The sequence below is a fragment of the Pseudorca crassidens genome, chromosome 20, assembly GCF_039906515.1.
Source record: "Pseudorca crassidens isolate mPseCra1 chromosome 20, mPseCra1.hap1, whole genome shotgun sequence".
NCBI classification, from domain to species: Eukaryota; Metazoa; Chordata; class Mammalia; order Artiodactyla; family Delphinidae; genus Pseudorca; species Pseudorca crassidens.
The window spans coordinates 48,077,747-48,095,589 of record NC_090315.1 but is presented as its reverse complement, the minus strand read 5'-3'; the positions used below and the strand labels follow the sequence as shown (position 1 = coordinate 48,095,589).

The 17,843-nt window shown below is 39.1% G+C and overlaps 1 protein-coding gene across 1 annotated transcript in view; it reads right to left on the bottom strand.

The window, feature by feature from the left end:
- The window catches only part of AP1G1 (adaptor related protein complex 1 subunit gamma 1), an 81,041-nt gene extending 63,802 nt beyond the window's left edge, over positions 1-17,239 (bottom strand). The window contains exon 1 of the mRNA XM_067720057.1: positions 16,861-17,239. The gene's annotated coding sequence lies outside the window, so the exon portion shown is untranslated. The remainder of the gene's footprint in view (positions 1-16,860) is intronic.
- Positions 17,240-17,843: the final 604 nt, after the last annotated feature.

Sequence of the window (17,843 nt, the reverse complement as noted above, 5' to 3'; positions counted from 1 at the left end):
CTAGAAAGGAGTTCCTGAGTGGCATGTGAAACGTAGTGCTTTCCAAACACAGGCAGGCCAGAAAAGGTGTCTGTTAAGCCTGTTAAGCTATATCCCTTTTGGACTTCTAAACAGGTGAACTGAGACTAAAAGAGGATAATGCTTTAATTACATGGAGAGGGACAATGACAAATCTTTGAGTACTTGTATTTCTCTTTATTTCTACCTTAGGGCTTCCCTGGTGGCGCAGTGGTTAAGAATCCGCCTGCCAATTCAGGGTACACGGGTTCGAGCCCTGGTCCAGGAAGATACCACATGCCGCGGAGCAACTAAGCCCGTGCGCCACAACTACTGAGCCTGCGCTCTAGAGCTCACGAGCCACAACTACTGAGCCCACATGCCACAACTACTGAAGCCTGAACGCCTAGAGCCCGTGCTCCGCAACAAGAGAAGCCATCATAATGAGAAGCCCGCGCACCACAACGAAGAGTAGCCCCTGCTCACTGCAACTAGAGAAAGCCCGCGTGCAGCAAAAAAGACACAACACAGCCAAACATAAATAAACAAAACTATATTTCTACCTTAGATATGTAAGAAAGTCTATTCTAAAATTCCAGCCATTTCAAATCCTGCAAAAGAGAAAATCAAAAAGCTTGCATCTGGTCTTCCCTGGTGGCGCAGTGGTTCAGAGTCTGCCTGCCAATGCAGGGGACACGGGTTCGAGCCCTGGGCTGGGAGGATCCCACATGCCGCGGAGCAACAAGGCCCGCGAGCCACAACTACTGAGCCTGCGCGTCTGGAGCTTGTGCTCCACAACAAGAGAGGCCGCGACAGTGAGAGGCCCGTGCACCACTATTAAGAGTGGCCCCCGCTTGCTGCAACTAGAGAAAGCCCACGCACAGAAACGAAGACCCAACAGAGCCAAAAATAAATAAATAAAATTTAAAAAAAAAAAGCTTGTGTCTATGTTTTGGCCAAATCACTGAAAGGAGGGAGGCACACCACAGGAACTATGCATTGGAAGTAGTAGCAATTAAAGTCAAAGAATTAACAAATGGAAGGAAAAATTACTGGGCTACAGAATTGGGCCTAGTAAGGTAGCCTCTCCTCTGGCCTCCTCCCCAAGTCTTCTCACATTAATAAACCTTAGAGATTATGGTTTTATATTCTGAATGAAGATTTTGAATGACAAAGTTCTTAAATCTTTCAAATACATACTCTTAACATGTTGAATATCCCTCAGACACTGTTTCTACAAAGAACATATTTAAAAGAAATGTTAGCATCAAAACAATAAAAGAAAGATCCTAATAATCAACCACCATTGTCGGCCAAGCTACCTAAGGCAAAACCTCCAGACTTCTCCAAGTCTCTGTTCCATCAACTAAAAAATAAGGGTATCAAATCAGCTTTAAAAATCTGTGGGGGACTTCCCTGGCGGTGCAGTGGTTAAGAATCTGCCTGCCAACGCAGGGGACATGGGTCAGAGCCCTGGTCCAGGAAGATCCCACATGCTGCAGAGCAACTAAGCCCGTGTACCACAACTACTGAGCCTGTGCTCTAGAGCCCACGAGCCACAACTATTGAGCCCACATGCTGCAACTACTGAAGCTGCCTAGAGCCCATGCTCCGCAACAAGAGAAGCCACCACAATGAGAAGCCCACACACCGCAAAGAACAGTAACCCCATTCACCACAACTAGAGAAAGCGTGCATGCAGCCATGAAGACCCAATGCAGCCAAAAATAAATTAAAAAAAAAAAAAAAAGAGCTGTTGGAGAAAGTTCACAACTCTTTCAAAAAAAAAAATCTATGAGAACAAATATTTGATGATCACATTACATATCATCCTATTCTCAGTTTGTCAATTTTAAAAGTATCATTATTTATAAATCAAAGGTACTCCCTTTATTTGACTGTTTGTACAGTCAAAGCATCTGTACAAGCATCTCTGTACAAGGAAAAAATAAACTAAATCAAACTTCAATAAGGAACAAAATATCATATACTATACTTAACTGAAATACAGCCATTAAGTTTGAGAATCTTGAATTCAGAAAGCAGCAGGATCAAGGTCTTTAATCAGAAAATGAAAATGAAAAAAAGAAGTTTAACAGTTCAGGGCCCATTAGACTACAATTATAAAACAGAGAATACAACATCATAAATGACATCAACATTAGCATTATTTAAATCCATTTCAAAATGGAAAGGGAGAATGTAAAAACTTTGGAATCAGAAGTTAGCTTCGTGCACCTCTTCGTTTTCCTCCTTGTTCAATTCAATTAGTCACACTACCCCAGAGATGACCTAAGTAACACGTAAGGGAAACACGTTATACCAGTAAGTGCCAATCACTCATTCAACAAATATTTGCTGAGCATTCTCTATGCCAGGCATTGCAATAGGTGCTGGGGACTGGCAAGGACACAGTCTCTGTCCTTAAGATCTCAGTCTACTGAGGAAAACAGATTTTTAAATTGCAGCCACACAATAAAAAGCAGAAATTGCTAGTCAATGACAGAACAGAAAATTGTATTTATGATAAGCCAAATTTAGTCATGGCCAAACTAACTCAATATAATTAGAAATTTTTTCTTTTGTGAAATTTAGTGATTTCTGGATCAGCATGATGACCCTGGAGTAAAATTACCTAGGTTTGAACCCCAGCTCCACCACTTATTAGCTGTGTGTCCTTGTGTAAATGGCTTAACCTCTCAGAGTTGTGTCCTCATCTGCAAAATGGGGGGCGGGATTGTGTGTGAAGTACCTACCTCAATGGATTGTTACAAGAATTAAATCAGAATACATGTAAAATTCTTAGCAAAGTGCCTGGCACCCAGTAATCACTAAACAAATGTTGGCCATAATGTTGGCTATATGAACAAATTATTCTTGCATAAAATAATTGAGCAAAAATAAGTTGAAGAAAGATACACAGTATCAATACTTATAAAGGTTTAAAACACATGAAAGTGTCTATTCTTTAGAGATACTACAAAAATGCATTAAGAGTATATGTATAACTGAATCACTTTGCTGTATACCTGAAACACTGTAAATCAACTATACTTCAATTTTAAAAATGCAGTAAGAGAATAAGAAAGAACATGAATGTAAAAGATAACGGTCAAATCCAACACAGCGGCACATCTGGGAGGGAGGGGAATATGATCAGGGGCAGTGATACAAAGGAAACTTCAGCTATACTAGTGATGTTTTATTTCTTAGACTAGGTAGTAGGTAAGTGAAGGTTTATTATTTTCCATATGCTTTATATCTGAAACATTTCTAAAAATTAGGTTCAAATACATCTAATCTATGTAATGAATGTTGCAGACTATGTAACATACTTTTATTACAGTGTTGAGGATTTCCTTATTTTTTGAAAGTTTTTACTTGCTTTTCAAAATACTCAAAAACCACGAGATTCCTTAAAATACAACAGCTTAAACACCTATCATAAAAAACAATAAACTCTATGCTTTTTAAAAAAATTTGTAAGAATATAATGTATATAGTAATGACTCAGCTATATGGAACATAGCTGAGAATCCAAAACACATTTTCATAATCTCGTGCAGCCAATAGAGAGCATCACATCAACACACACCTACACAGAATATCTACTTTACTCTATTTGCAGGTTCTTATTCAGCCTTTTCCAGAATAGAACAAATTAGAAAACTAGAGCAACTGAAGAGGGTGGGGGCCAGGAGAAAGAAGTTGTTTTGGGAAAGGACACTGATGGTAGTTAAAGTGTCACCTAACAGCAAGGGAAAAAACAAAAACGGTAGCAAAACAAACAAATAAAACTTACATATAACAGAAAAAAGCATTCAAAAGCATAGTAGCAAGACTAATAAATTCTAGAGATCTGCTATAACAACACTGTGCCTATACAATATTATACTGTGCAACTGAAAATTTGTCAAGAGGATAGCTCTTATTGTATTCTTACTACAATTTAAAAAATAAAGTTTGTGCCCTTACTTGACTTCTATACTATTAAAAAAAGTTAAATGATTAATCAAAAAGGAAAAGATCAAATCACTGGTAAATCTCTGCCTTTGGGGCTTCCCTGGTGGTGCAGTGGTTCAGAGTCCACCTGCCGATGCAGGGGACACGGGTTCGTGCCCCAGTCCGGGAAGATCCCACACGCCGCGGAGCAGATAGGCCCGTGAGCCATGGCCGCTAGGCCTGCGCGTCCGGAGCGCTCCGCAACGGGAGAGGCCACATCAGTGAGAGGCCCGCGTACCGCAAAAAAAAAAAAAAACCTCTGCCTTTGACTTCCACAATAATTACCTTAATTTACAGCTTTTTTAAAAATATCCTCAATTAAAGTATTTATCTTACACACACACACACACACACACACACACATACACAGAGCATAGTAGTCTGATGATACTTAAGTGTGCTAGCAAAAAGTCTTCAAGTCTCCCTATAGTCCTAAGGGTATTAACAAATTACAAACAGTACCATAATCCATTTTTATAATAAGACCCTGGTTCATCAAGGAATGGTTCACAAAGATCAACATTTAAAGCAGAAGGTAGAAAAAACTGAATATAAAACTATATCCTAACTCATCAAATTATACATTAAATATGTGCAATTTTGTCTATTATACCTCAATAAAGCTGTTTAAAAAAATAAAGGTAACAATTACATGAAAATAAAGAGTATCCACTGAATAACCAATTTCTAAAAATTATGTAGTTCAGATACTGTCTGCTCTTATTAATTTAACTACCTGACCCATCAAAGGCTGAGAAAGATATATTTAAGTCTATTACCATGAGTATGTGCCTGTCAACTTCTCCTTTTACATCTAACCACCTACATTTAGTATTTCAGTGGTTTCAGCCAATGATTAAATGTCTATATATTTTATATGTACATGCTTGTACACTTTTTCAAAATAAAATGTCCCTCTTTGTCATCTTTTATAAAACTAATAATAAAAAGTAAAACACTAGGACAAGGACAGAAAGGAAACACAGAAAAATTAAAAGTCTGACTTGTTAAGGTACAAGGACTGTGGTTAAATATATTCTATTTAATTAATGGTTATGATAAATAATGATGAAAAATATAGAGAAAAAAGGAAGTGTGAAATTCATTTTGGAAAAATTTCTATCCAAAATGGTTAAACAAAATTAGGTTCTGGAGCTTAAACTAAATTAGATTACTTTACATACCCAAAGTAATCAAAATTATAAATGCTTCATATAGGAGAGAAAAATTTTAAACAGTATAAGAGACCAGAAAAAAAAAAATGACTGCATATGTTCCAATTCTCCTAAATTTTATCCCCCAAATGGAGAAAATGGTTATTTTCCAAAATCTCTGCAAATCCCTTTGTGGGATAAAGATTTTCCTCATACATCAATACCACCTCCAAGCCATAATCTCCTCTTTTTTTCCTTTGAAATACCTATTTTTCCCACTCAAATATAAGTTTCCTGAAGCCTGATCCTTATTTGGTTTATTCATCCTTGTATTCCTCTTGCCTAAAAGAGTAGGAACTCACTAAATACCGTATTTATTGAATTCTAAAGGCTAGATAGAAGTCTTATCTAAAGAAAATACACTTGTCCTTTCCAAAGCATACAAAATAAAGTGCACTGGCTGCTAACACCTATGGGAAAGGACTCAACCCAGTCCTCTATTCTACCCTGCTCAGTTAACTTTCTTCCTACTTCTGAGCTCACTCCCGGGCTATGAGCTCTGAGCTGACAGCCAACAGTCAAAAACATATAACCAGGACTTCCCTGGTGGCACAGTGGTTAAGAATCCGCCTGCCAATGCAGGGGACATGGGTTCGAGCCCTGGTCCAGGAAGATCCCACATGCAGCAGAGCAACTAAGCCCGTGCGCCACAACTACTGAGCCCGCATGCCACAACTACTCAAGCCTGGGCACCTAGAGCCTGTGCTCCACAATAAGAGAGCCCCGGCAATGAGAACCCCACGCACTGCAATGAAGAGTAGCCTCCACTCGCCGCAACTAGAGAAAGCCTGTGTGCAGCAACAAAGACCCAATGCAGCCATAAAAAAATAAATGTACTTATTTTATTTATTTATTATTTAAAAAGCATATAACCAAGAGGCTGGGGCTCCTGCTTGCTATTTGGTCCTTCTTCCTCTAAACTTAAAGCTTAGATTTGAGCTCTAAATCTAAAAAGAAATCCTAAATTAAAAGCGATTTTCAATATTAAAATTATCTCCTTTTCTATCGACTCACTATACTTGAAGTCTTTCTTGCTAAACAATCAGAAATTAGATCTCAGTTAACTTTACCACTCATTACTGTTTAACAATCCAGTCACAGATTTCTAAGTATGGCTGAAAATACTCAAGGGACCTAAGTTAACACTGGGCAAAACCCTCCAAAAGAAGTTACTCTGCTTTCTCTCTCATACTCTCCATATGGCCTATAATTTCAAATTATGCTCCCCACAGAACCTCTATTTCAGATTTTTATCTTGTATGTATATTTGAATTGCTTTAGTGCACTTAAAACTTGCAAAATACTATGACCAAAATAGTAAGAATGCTTAATAGTAAGAAACTTAAACCAAATTGATCAACAGTATTATGCTTCAATCAGACTTTTACTTTCCAATATATCTTACAGACACCACCTGTCATTAATATGACTTAGCTTTCTCACTGTGTTTTTATGGTTTTCTTTCTTTTGGGGAAAGTGGGCGGGAAGGGGGAGGCAGTGCACATCTATTTCTCCTGTATGAAGAATGTGTTCATAGAAGGGAATGTTCTACAGAGTGAAGAAAAAGGAGAGACCAGTGTTAGTACATCATTGTTTGAATAAAAGAGATTAAATCTGGGGATAAGTATTTTGGCCTCTGGAGAGGCAAACACCATTGTGGGACAGGGATAGTTCTTTCATCAAGTTTCACAGTGGCCTAGAATGATGAAACACTCAAGACCAGCCAACTTTATATGCTCTGGTTTCAGGCTCACAATGCAGCTTTCTGATTATTAATCACCTTCTTAAGTACCCTGCCTCCCAAACACCTCCATACAAGGAACAGAAGAATGCCCTGGAAAGTAGACACAGGTAATTCAGTAGAAAAGCATAACCCCTTATGAATTACAACACTGTTATTTTAACTTACACATTAGTGAGTTCAATCAAGATGAATCATTCCAAGGTGAAATACTGAAATGGAATTTCTGGATCTTCAAGGCTAAGGCTGTGAAACGAGTGACCACAGTAAGATACCATCACACCCTCTCTAGGCAGCCAGTCGGCATCCCTCTGAGAGATCTTAAGCTCAATTCTCCCTAAAATGCCACAGTGTTACAGGAATCTTCTTTTATGCTTAATTATCCATAACCAAAACTGAGATTTTAAAAATGGATGTATGTAAATGCAAATGTCTACTGAACGATTCGATCACATTAATTCACATGAAAAGCAATAAAGGCCGAATAGGGCTTCCCTGGTGGCACAGTGGTTAAGAATCCGCCTGCCAATGCAGGAAACATGGGTTCGAACCCTAGTCTGGGAAGATCCCACATGCCGTGGATCAACTAAGCCCGTGTGCCACGACTACTGAGCCTGCGCTGTAGAACCCATGAGCCACAACTCCTGAAGCCCGTGGGCCTAGAGCCCATGCTCTGCAACGAGAAGCCACCGCAATGAGAAGCCCGGGCACTACAAAGAGTAGCCCCCGGTCACCGCAACTAGAGGAAAGCCCGCGTGCAGCAACAAAGACCCAATGCAGCCAAAAATAAATAAATAAATAAATTCATTTTTAAAAAAGGCCCAATAAACAATGATAGATGAACATGATCAACATCAAATTTGACACAAGTAAAATAAAAAGCAATTTTTCACTCTCCTAACCCTGATTTTAGCAAAGATATCCTAGAGTCCTCAATTATCAAAAACTGTCATAAAATTCTCCAAATAAAATCTTAATTTTCTTAAAGATACGCTCCAAAGGATAAGATAAATTTTAAGGGAAATATCTGTGCCTAGTGTAAATATAGATGCATTTTTAACCTCTGTATATTTTGATATCTTTCATATAATGAACATACATAATTTGAGAATTCTTGCTTTGAAGAGTCAAACAAATTAACAAAAACTACAAGAATGGATAAATAAAGCAAAACTGCAAACTTTCAAAATAATAAGATGGTATTCATCCTAAAAGGACAGAGTCACAGTTATCTATGGGCATTTTTCTACACGGTGACATTAGAAAGTTATGAGAAAATGATTTAAAACTAAGACAACAAATTCTCCCTAGCACATTCTTCATGAATCCAAGTTCTGTTAATTTGGGATAGCAAGAAGGGGGTGGGGATGAGGGGCTCTGGTCTATAAGAAATGAAAGATTCATTTTTAACCTATATTTGACATTAGTTAGAAATAGAGGGGGGAAAAGTCCCACTTACAACAGTGCCGAAAACTATAAAATATCTAGGAATAAATTTAGCAAGAAAGGTACATGAACTAGATGAAGACAGGTATTAAATCTATGAAACCTCTACTGAAGAACCTAAAACTAAAATAAGACCTCAATAAATGGAAACATCATAATAAGGAAAAGTTATCCTCATTAAAAAATGTCAGAAAAAAAAATGTCAGGCCTCCCAAAATTAATATATGAATACAGTGCAATTCTAAACACTGGGCTTGGGCTTCCCTGGTGGCACAGTGGTTAAGAATCTATCTGCCAATGCAGAGGACGCGGGTTCCAGCCCTAGTCCAGAAAGATCCCACATGCTGCAATTAAGCCCGTCTGTCACAACTACTGAGCCTGTGCTCTAGAGCCCACGTGCCACAACTACTGAGTCCACATGCCACAACTACTGAAGCCCGCACACATAGAGCCCATGCCTCTCAACAATAGAAGCCACCACAATGAGAAGCCCGCGCACTGCAGAGGAGCCCCCACTCGCTGCAACTAAACAAAGCCCACGCACAGCAATGAAGACCTAACACAGCCAAAAATAAAATAAATTTTTAAAAATTAATTAAAAATAAAAAAACACTGGGCTTTTCTGAGGTTTTCTGAACTCAACAGAATTATTTTCAACCCATACAGATATAAGAATAAATGTTTAAGAACAGTCAAGAAAATGGAAAAGTACAGTGACAGGAGCTATTCTTAACAGAGTGTAAGTTTCTATAAAGTTATGATATTCAAAACAGTAAAATAATGGTACAGGAAGAATAAAACAGAACATCCAGAAATAGAGCAAACATATATGGGAACTTTACATATGATAAGGTGGCATTTAATTCATTGAGAAAAGGATGGTTTATTTAGTCTAGACATAGTTGGCTCTTTATACAAAGGAAAACCATAAGACCCCTTCACACTATATAAAAATTAACTCCAGATTAATAAACGTATGTGTTATACAACAAAGAATTAATGTACCATAAGATGTTCCTACAAGATAAGGAGAAAAATAACTTGAAAGAAAAATGAACCAAGGACATAGACAATTCTCAGTAAAGGAAATCCAAAAGGCCAAAAATCGTATCAAAAGAGGCTAGCTTCAGCAATAGTCAAGGAAATAAAATTAAGACGAAACTGAGAAACCATTTACCAACTAGCAGAGCAGCAAAAATTAAATTAAGTAATTACGTCTAATGATGTGATGTTATGGAGAACCCACTGCTAGTGGAGATGGAAATTATGACAACCTATTTAGAGAGTAATCTGGCAATAATAACATTTAAAATATAATTCCTTAAAAAAATAAATAAAATATAATTCCTTTAACTCAGAAATCCCACCTTGGAGATTCTAGCCTGTAGAAATAATAGCATCAGCAAATAAGGTGACATGTACAAGGATGTTTACTGTAGCGCTGTTTGTAGTGGCAAAATCTAGAAACAGCCCAAACGTCCACAAGAAAATAACTGAATAAGTTACGTAGAGTACATCCATACGATGAGACATGATAGGGATATTTAAAAAAACAAGATAGAATTATATTTACTGACTATGATGTGTTAAGAAAACCTTGTTACAGAGTAACATAAAAAGTATGATCAAAAAAAAAAAGGTATGCTCTACCTTTTGTAAAAACAAAGAATCCTTATATATGCACATTTATGTTGTATATATAGTACTTAACAAAGCATGGAGAGAAATGTTGAAGTATACCCATAACCTGGTAAAATGGCTGGGCAGTAATAACAAAGGGATTAGGGAAATGAACAGCTTTTTTAGAAGTATGTCTTTAGATTTTTTTCATTTATTACAATGGACCTCTATGATGTTGTAAATTAAATGAATTAAAGACTTTTAAAAATCCTCAGCACTATTAAAGTAGATTATTCAAACACAAGGGGAGAGGGACTTCCCTGGTGGCACAGTGGTTAAGACTCCTTGCTCCCAATGCAGGGAGCCTGGGTTCAAGCCCTGATCAGGGAACTATATCCCACATGCATGCCGCAACTAAGAGTTCACATGCCACAACTAAGGAGCCCACATGCCACAACTAAGACCCAGTGCAACCGAATAAATATTAAAAAAAAATTCACTTTGTTATACAGCAGAAACTAACACAATATTGTAAAGCAATTACACTCCAATAAAGATGTTAAAAAACAAAAAACACAAAGGGAGAGTCAGTAACAAATCACTGAACTATTTCCATTTTGGGGGAAAACAAATCACTGAACTATTTCCATTTTGGGGGAAAAGACTGAAGTTCTCAACTTACTATTAGTTTCTTCAGTATAATGAATTACATAATAGGTATTCAAAAGAAAGAAAAAAGATGGCAGGAAGAGTAGATTTCTTTGCTGTCACTTGAAGCTTTTGCATAAGAAAGAGTCTGAACAAATTGCAAAGAGGAAAGGATAATATCAATTTTAGAATTAAACATCTAAATAATATTTTCAAAGACACGAGATAAGGTTTTGTATACGTTCTAAACCTGAAAATAAACTTCACTAACATCAACTCTATCGGTCACAAGTAAATGACCTGTAGTAAACTTCCATAGCTCACTTAGGACCCTGACTGCTTTTGGCTTGACCAATTACCATATATCTGAGGACCTGAACATGTTTCCATATTATTTTCATTCACATCATCTATTCTGCAGAGTAGCTACTAAGTGCCAGGCACTGTGCTATGTACTAGGGATGCCATCAATTAGATAGTTCTTGTCCTCTGAAGCTCAGGAAAAGCAAACAATTCAACAAATACTAAAAAAAAAAAAAAAAAAGTACTATACTCCTTTGCCTGGTGTGGAGAGGAAGGAAGAATAGGTTCACCAGATGGAAGGAGAAAGAAAAGCATTCCAGGTAAAAGCAGAACAGGTACAATGAATGAAAGAACATGGAGTATTCAAGGAACAGCAAAAAGTTCAGTGTGTGTAAATAGAATAATATAACCAAGTGCTAGTAAAGTCAAATTGTAAGCAACTTCCTCATTCTACTTTCTTAAATAATCAACACCATCTATTAAGCTTTCATCATGTAAAGTTTCTAAAGAAAATACAGAGGTCATGTCTTCACTGACAGAGAGAAATACACATTTTAAAAAATCAAATATATTTATTGAGTACTATCAGAAAAAGAGGCTCAGGGACTTCCCTGGTGGTCCGGTGGCTGGGACTCCATGCTCCCAATGCATGGGGCCAGGGTTCGACCCCTGGTCAGGGAGATGGATCCCACGTGCTGCAACAGAGCGCCTCATGCCGCAACTAAGACCCGATGCAGCCAAATAAATAAATAAGTAAATATTTTTGAAAAAGAAAAAGAGACTCTTTCTTTTTTGTTTGGTTGACTGTTTTTTAAATTTTTGGCCACACAGTGGCATGCAGGATCTTAGTTCCCTGACCAGGGATCGAAACCACACCCCCTGCAATGGAAGCAGTCTTAACCACTGGACCGCCAGAGAAAGCCCAAGACTGCTTCTTCTTACAACAGTTTTTCTTCGGTAATCATACCCAAAAAACCCTAATATCTACAAAGATTCAATTAACTCTACACAGTGTACCTATTTTTTCAGTTAGTTTCCCCATTTATTTCAAACCAGTATTTTCACCATATTTTAAAAGTATCATGTTATGAAAAATTTCAAAAAGTGGGAAGGGAATCTTTCGTGCAGACTTTAAAAAGGAATTTAAAAAATTAACTTCCCTTCCTTTTCTTCAGCTTGAAACTGAACAATTTCCCAAGAGTGAGGTTTAGTAAGTAGCTACTAAACTGAGCTGCAAAAACACTGATGGAACTTCTTTTAATTTGAGTTGTTCAACTGTGTGATCATTTACAAAAGTTACATCTTATAACCAAGTAGTGTACATCATCTATGCTCTGACAGTCTTAATTTTAACCCAAAGGCTTATAAGGAGGGGAGTGCAAATATTTTACAGTTCCAAAGATCTAAGTTCATGTCTTTCTCATATTTGCTCTTCCCAAGAATCCATAACATTAACCTCAAAGCCAGATAAGCTGCAAAGCCTAGGATGCTCAGCCCAACACAATCAGCTATAACATGCAAACTGGAGTGAGCAAAGCAACTGCATATCAGGTTACACTGTGACTGCTGCACTGTAACAACAGAGAAAGGAGGGTAAAAACTACTTGCCTTTAAGATGTCTTTAATTATTAATAAAGTGCAAAGGTCACATATGTTTTCTCCATCTTTAAAAAAAGAAAAAACAATTTTTTTTCCTTCTAAGACTGTTTTTCACTGGTAATACTTATAACTCATTAATTTTCTCTCTCCAATGGTCTGAGTAGGCCAAAACAAGGCCCCCCCAAAAAAGGCAAAATTTCCAAGTACCTAGTGAAAAAAGCATTTCTCGTTTTAATCATATTATCCTAACCCTTGCCCGTTTTTGTACAAAAGTGTTAGTTAATACTGACTCAACAAGTTTGGCAAGTGTGGGGGTTTTTTTCTTCCACTTTTGGACTCTTCAAACTTTGACAAGAGATTGTTCCAGTAAGCAGAACTCATGGCAAATTAAGCGTTTTATGTTACTCCTTCAGTGAAGAAAAACCTTACATGTGCTTTGAAGGTAGAAATGAGGCCTTTACTGATACAAAATTTTCTATACAAAAAGCAAATGGAGGGCTTCCCTGGTGGCGCAGTGGTTAAGAATCCGTCTGCCAATGCAAGAAACACGGGTTCGAGCCCTGGTCCAGGAAGATCCCACATGCCACGGAGCAACTAAGCCCATGTGCCACAACTAAAGAGCCTGTGCTCTAGAGCCCGCGAACCACAACTACTGAGCCCATGTGCCACGACTACTGAAGCCCACGCACCTAGAGCCCATGCTCCGCAATAAGAGAAGCCACCACAATGAGAAGCGCACACCGCAACGAAGAATAGCCCCCGCTCGATGCAACTAAAGAAAGCCCACATGCAGCAATGAAAACCTAATGCAGCCAAAAATAAATTAATTTTTTTAAAAAGCAAATGGAAAAATCCTAATACTTTTTAACAAAGATGATTCTCAAAACCTATAAACCAAGAAACATAAGAACTTAGATAAATCTATATGTTCCCTTAATTTTAAAACTGCTACTTTAATACCATCCTGCATGAAAGAAACTGAATGTAAGTAACAAAGGGATGAAAGAACGCCAAAATCAACTGAGAACGATTCATAAAGGAAGACTGAATGATAAGCACCTAAAACAGATAAACAGGTTGCTGCAGTTTGAAGAAAGGAATAGTTTTAGATTTTCTGAAGCTAAATCTAAATAAGAGTTTTAAAGTTTTGATATCAAATCCTGCTGTATACACAAAATTTTTAAATTCTCAGCAAATGCAAATAAGGGGATTAAGCATTTTGAAAATCTGTTTTGGTATGTATTTTCCCAATTCAATTTTTTTAATTAAAAAATAATCTTTTGGAAAATACTCATTCAACTTTTTCAATTTGCATAGAGTTGTTACAAATCACATAAAAACTTGAGTTTTTGTTTTTGTACACGACTGATTTCAAGACTACTTTAAAAATAGTGAGATGAAATATCACCAAGGCATTGCTGACAATTTTTGTACTTTATAGTTTCACTCTAAAATTCATCTTCAAATCTAGAACTGCTGTCAGTGAAACAGATCAAAGAACAAGCAACTGCTCCAAAAGAAAATAAACTGAGGTTTCCTAAACAATGTTTATTTCAAGTATAATCCCAAGAACCCCTTAGACAAAGCAGACATTCAAGTATGTGCTGATCGATCAAAGGTGCACTAAAATAGGTGCTTCCCTGGTGGTGCAGTGGTTAAGAATCTGCCGGCCAATGCAGGGTACACGGGTTCGAGCCCTGGTCCAGGAAGATCCCATATGCCGCAGAGCAACTAAGCCTGCACTAAGCAACTAAGCCTGCACTCAAGAGCCCGCGGGCCACAACTCCTGAAGCCCGGGCGCCTGAAGCCCATGCTCTGCAACAAGAGAAGCCACCACAACGAGAAGCCTGCGCACCGCAACGAAGAGTAGCCCCTGCTCACCACAACTAGAAAAAGCCCACACACAGCAGCAAGGACCCAACGCAGCCAAAAATAAATAAATAAAATAAATAATAATAAAAATTTTTTAAATGTGCACTAAAATAAACACTTTACTTATCATTTGCAAGGCAAAGGATGCTTTCTCCAATTGAACGCAAACTACCTAAGAATGAATGACTTTTAAATACCAGTACATAATACCATGAAATGAACTGAGTAAATAACACCTATCTGATAGCTCTTCCAATACCTTGTTTTAAAAGTGTATCTCAGAGACTTCCCTGGTGGCGCAGTGGTTAAGAATCCGCCTGCCAAGGCACTGGTTCGAGCTCTGGTCTGGGAAGACCCCACATGCCGTGGAGCAACTAAGCGCATGCACCACAACTACTGAGCCTGCGCTCTAGAGCCCGCGAGCCACAACTACTGGGGCCGTGTGCACAACTACTGAAGCCCACACACCTAGAGCCCGTGCTCCTTAACAAAGACGAGCCACCCCAATGAGAAGCCCGCACACCGCAACCAAGAGTAGCCCCTGCTCACTGCAACTAGAGAAAGCCTGTGCGCAGCAACGAAGACTCAATGCAGCCAAAGATAAATAAATAAATTTATTTATTTAAAAAATAAATAAAATAAAAAATATATATAGAAGTGTATCTCAGAAATGGAACATTTCAGTAACAACTACAAGGGGATACTTAGTAAATGAGTGAGGATTCCATATATGTTCTGTTTGACAGTTCTTCAAACCAAAAGAGAAAATTCCATGGCTTCAGAGTAAATACACAAATAGTAAATATATTTTTGAAAAGTCTCCTTAAAACAAATAACAAGAACACTATTTACAATGAAAACATTCACTTTTCTACTAAGACATCATAAGACTAGTACAGGAATTTATCTACCTGATAATAACCTGATAAGAACAACGCACTTATACATGGATTAGCAGTATTAAAAGATTTGATCCAGTTCAAGTTATAAATTTAAGTTTCAGCAGTCACTAGGCTACAATCTCAAATAAGTTATTTCTCTTTTGCAGATGTTAAAACGCAGGCTGAGGTGAAATAGAGGTGACTAAATCACACCTAACTTGAAATGTAAGAAATAATCAGTGAATTGCAGTGAAATGCTTTTTATTCAAGCATGCTATACTGCAAAACATATGTTAAGAGTAGAATAAAATTGGTGAAATTATGGGTACCTGGAGAGTCTATATTTTTAAAACAAAAGTTAAGGGGTATACAGTCTGACAAGCACTATGGAGAACAGTAAAAGTGAGTATTTAAAATCCAACTATCTCCAGAAAAATCCAATACTCGAAGTCAATCCAAGTATCTTTTTGGAGTTAGTCAACGAAGAACACTACTGTACAAACCACCTGAAAGTTAAAATCACTAAGAAATTTTCATTCACTCCTCTCTTCTGTTAACTAATCCCTACAGTAGCCAAAAAAGTTACTTTCCTTTCTACCAATGTCAGATTAAGATTCTTTTTCACAGGCAGAGTTCCATGGTCAGGGATATACATCAAGAAAAAAACTAAGTGTCAAAAAGTACCCAAAAGCTAAGTGTTCAGCACAGAAAAGGGAATCCACAAATGAGAAAACATTTGACAGCCTCTGCCTACCACCTTCCCCCCCAAAGCCCTTTAATGAACTTTATAAACATTTACTGTTGAAGTACACTCTGAGCGAGTGGTTCGACGAATCTCCTATACCTAACAAGGAAACACAACCAACGTCCCGACTCGGTCAAGAAGATCGGGAGAATTATTAGTTATCGACGCCTGCAGGCTCAGGAGTTTGAGAGAAGAGTAAGCAGTGTATTCGCAGGTGAGTTTAAGAAAATAGAGGAGAGAGAAAAAAGCCCGGAAAATTGGGAAAGAAGTTGGTCGGAAGGCTAGAGAGAAGCGAGGCCAATGTCCAGTTTGAAAAGAACGGCAATGCAGGTGCAGACGACGTTCAACTGAGCATTTGGAAGTGCTGAAGAGAGTTCCACGAAAGACCTGACCCAGGTACGAGATACAAGAACGCTGATACGTGGCATAGAGAATACACGCGGGGGTGAGACCCGCCCCGCAAACCCTAGGCTCTCTGAATGAGCCCCAAAAGGAGGAGCGCAGGCTGAGAAAATCAATGGGTCCAAGGAGGCCCGCACCGGCCGGGCAACGCCACAGCAAGGAACGCAGCCGCGCGCGGACCCTCCCGGTCCGACGCTTCGGGGTCGGCGCTCAAGAAGTCGTAACAACCCCTGAGCTCCGGGCCCCTCCTGGCCCAGCTTCTGTCCTCTCTTCACCCCCCACGGTCTGGGACCGTACACCTGGGATTGACAGGAAGCTTCTGGCCGAGCGCTCCCGGCAGGCGCGGGGTAAAAAAGGCAATATGCTCTTTGCGCCGCGAGTGACACTCACCGGCCCGAAACCTCGAACGAAACCTGCAGCTCCGGGGGCGGCGGCAGCAGTGGCAGCAGGGGCAGCAGGAACCTAACATCCAAAATGGCGGCTCCCTCGGGCTCACCACCGCTACTGCAGGCGGAGGGATCCGTAGGTCGGAAGGAGTTTTTAACTAACTTTGCACACTATCGCAGAAACTTCGGTCCCTATCTCCCTCTGCTTGTCGATCCCGCGTCCCCTGACCGCAACTTCTCGTGCCTCCCCTCTCCTATTATCCAAGAACTCGGACCCCACCGAGGACTATTTGCCAAGGAGGAGGTGACTGCTCCTGACAGAGCAACGCAAAGCGTAGCAAGAATCGGGGCTGTCACTGATGACGCGAGACGCTGCTGCCGAGTCACCGCTGCGAAGAGTCTGAGCGAGAAAGATCCGGTCGACCCCAGAGCCCACGGACATTGGTTCCGCATTGGTGGAAGTGGGGGGGCTACCAGGAAGTGGCGGGGCCACCTGAAGAGGGTGGGGCTAGCAAGGTAGCGAAGGAAGTGGGGAGGCGAGGCAGATGGGGGCGGAGGACACTGAACCAGGCTGTGCCGGTCCTAATCCACCAGAACCCCAAATTCTCACCCATCACGTTTGAGACCTTAGCTTTCTCTTTAGGTTAACTTCAGGAACATGCTCCAAGTGGTCTTGGATTCTGAGGTTTTTATGGCATCTTTGCAATGTATTTTATAAAAATAAAAAGGATGACACAGAAGAATAGATTCCAAGCCCAGTATCACCTTTCAACCTGTGCATTGAACAAGATATTTAAACTCTCTGGGCTTCAATTTCCTCAAACGTAAAAAGAGAGGATTTGGACTAGTGATAGCTGAAACCATTCCAGAATGGGCTTTCTGACTGATTCCATGCACTAATGACCTGAGCCAAAACAGTCCAACCATACAGGTCCTGGCTTGATAAATAATCACTAACACCTGACACGAATATTTTCCATGTTTATG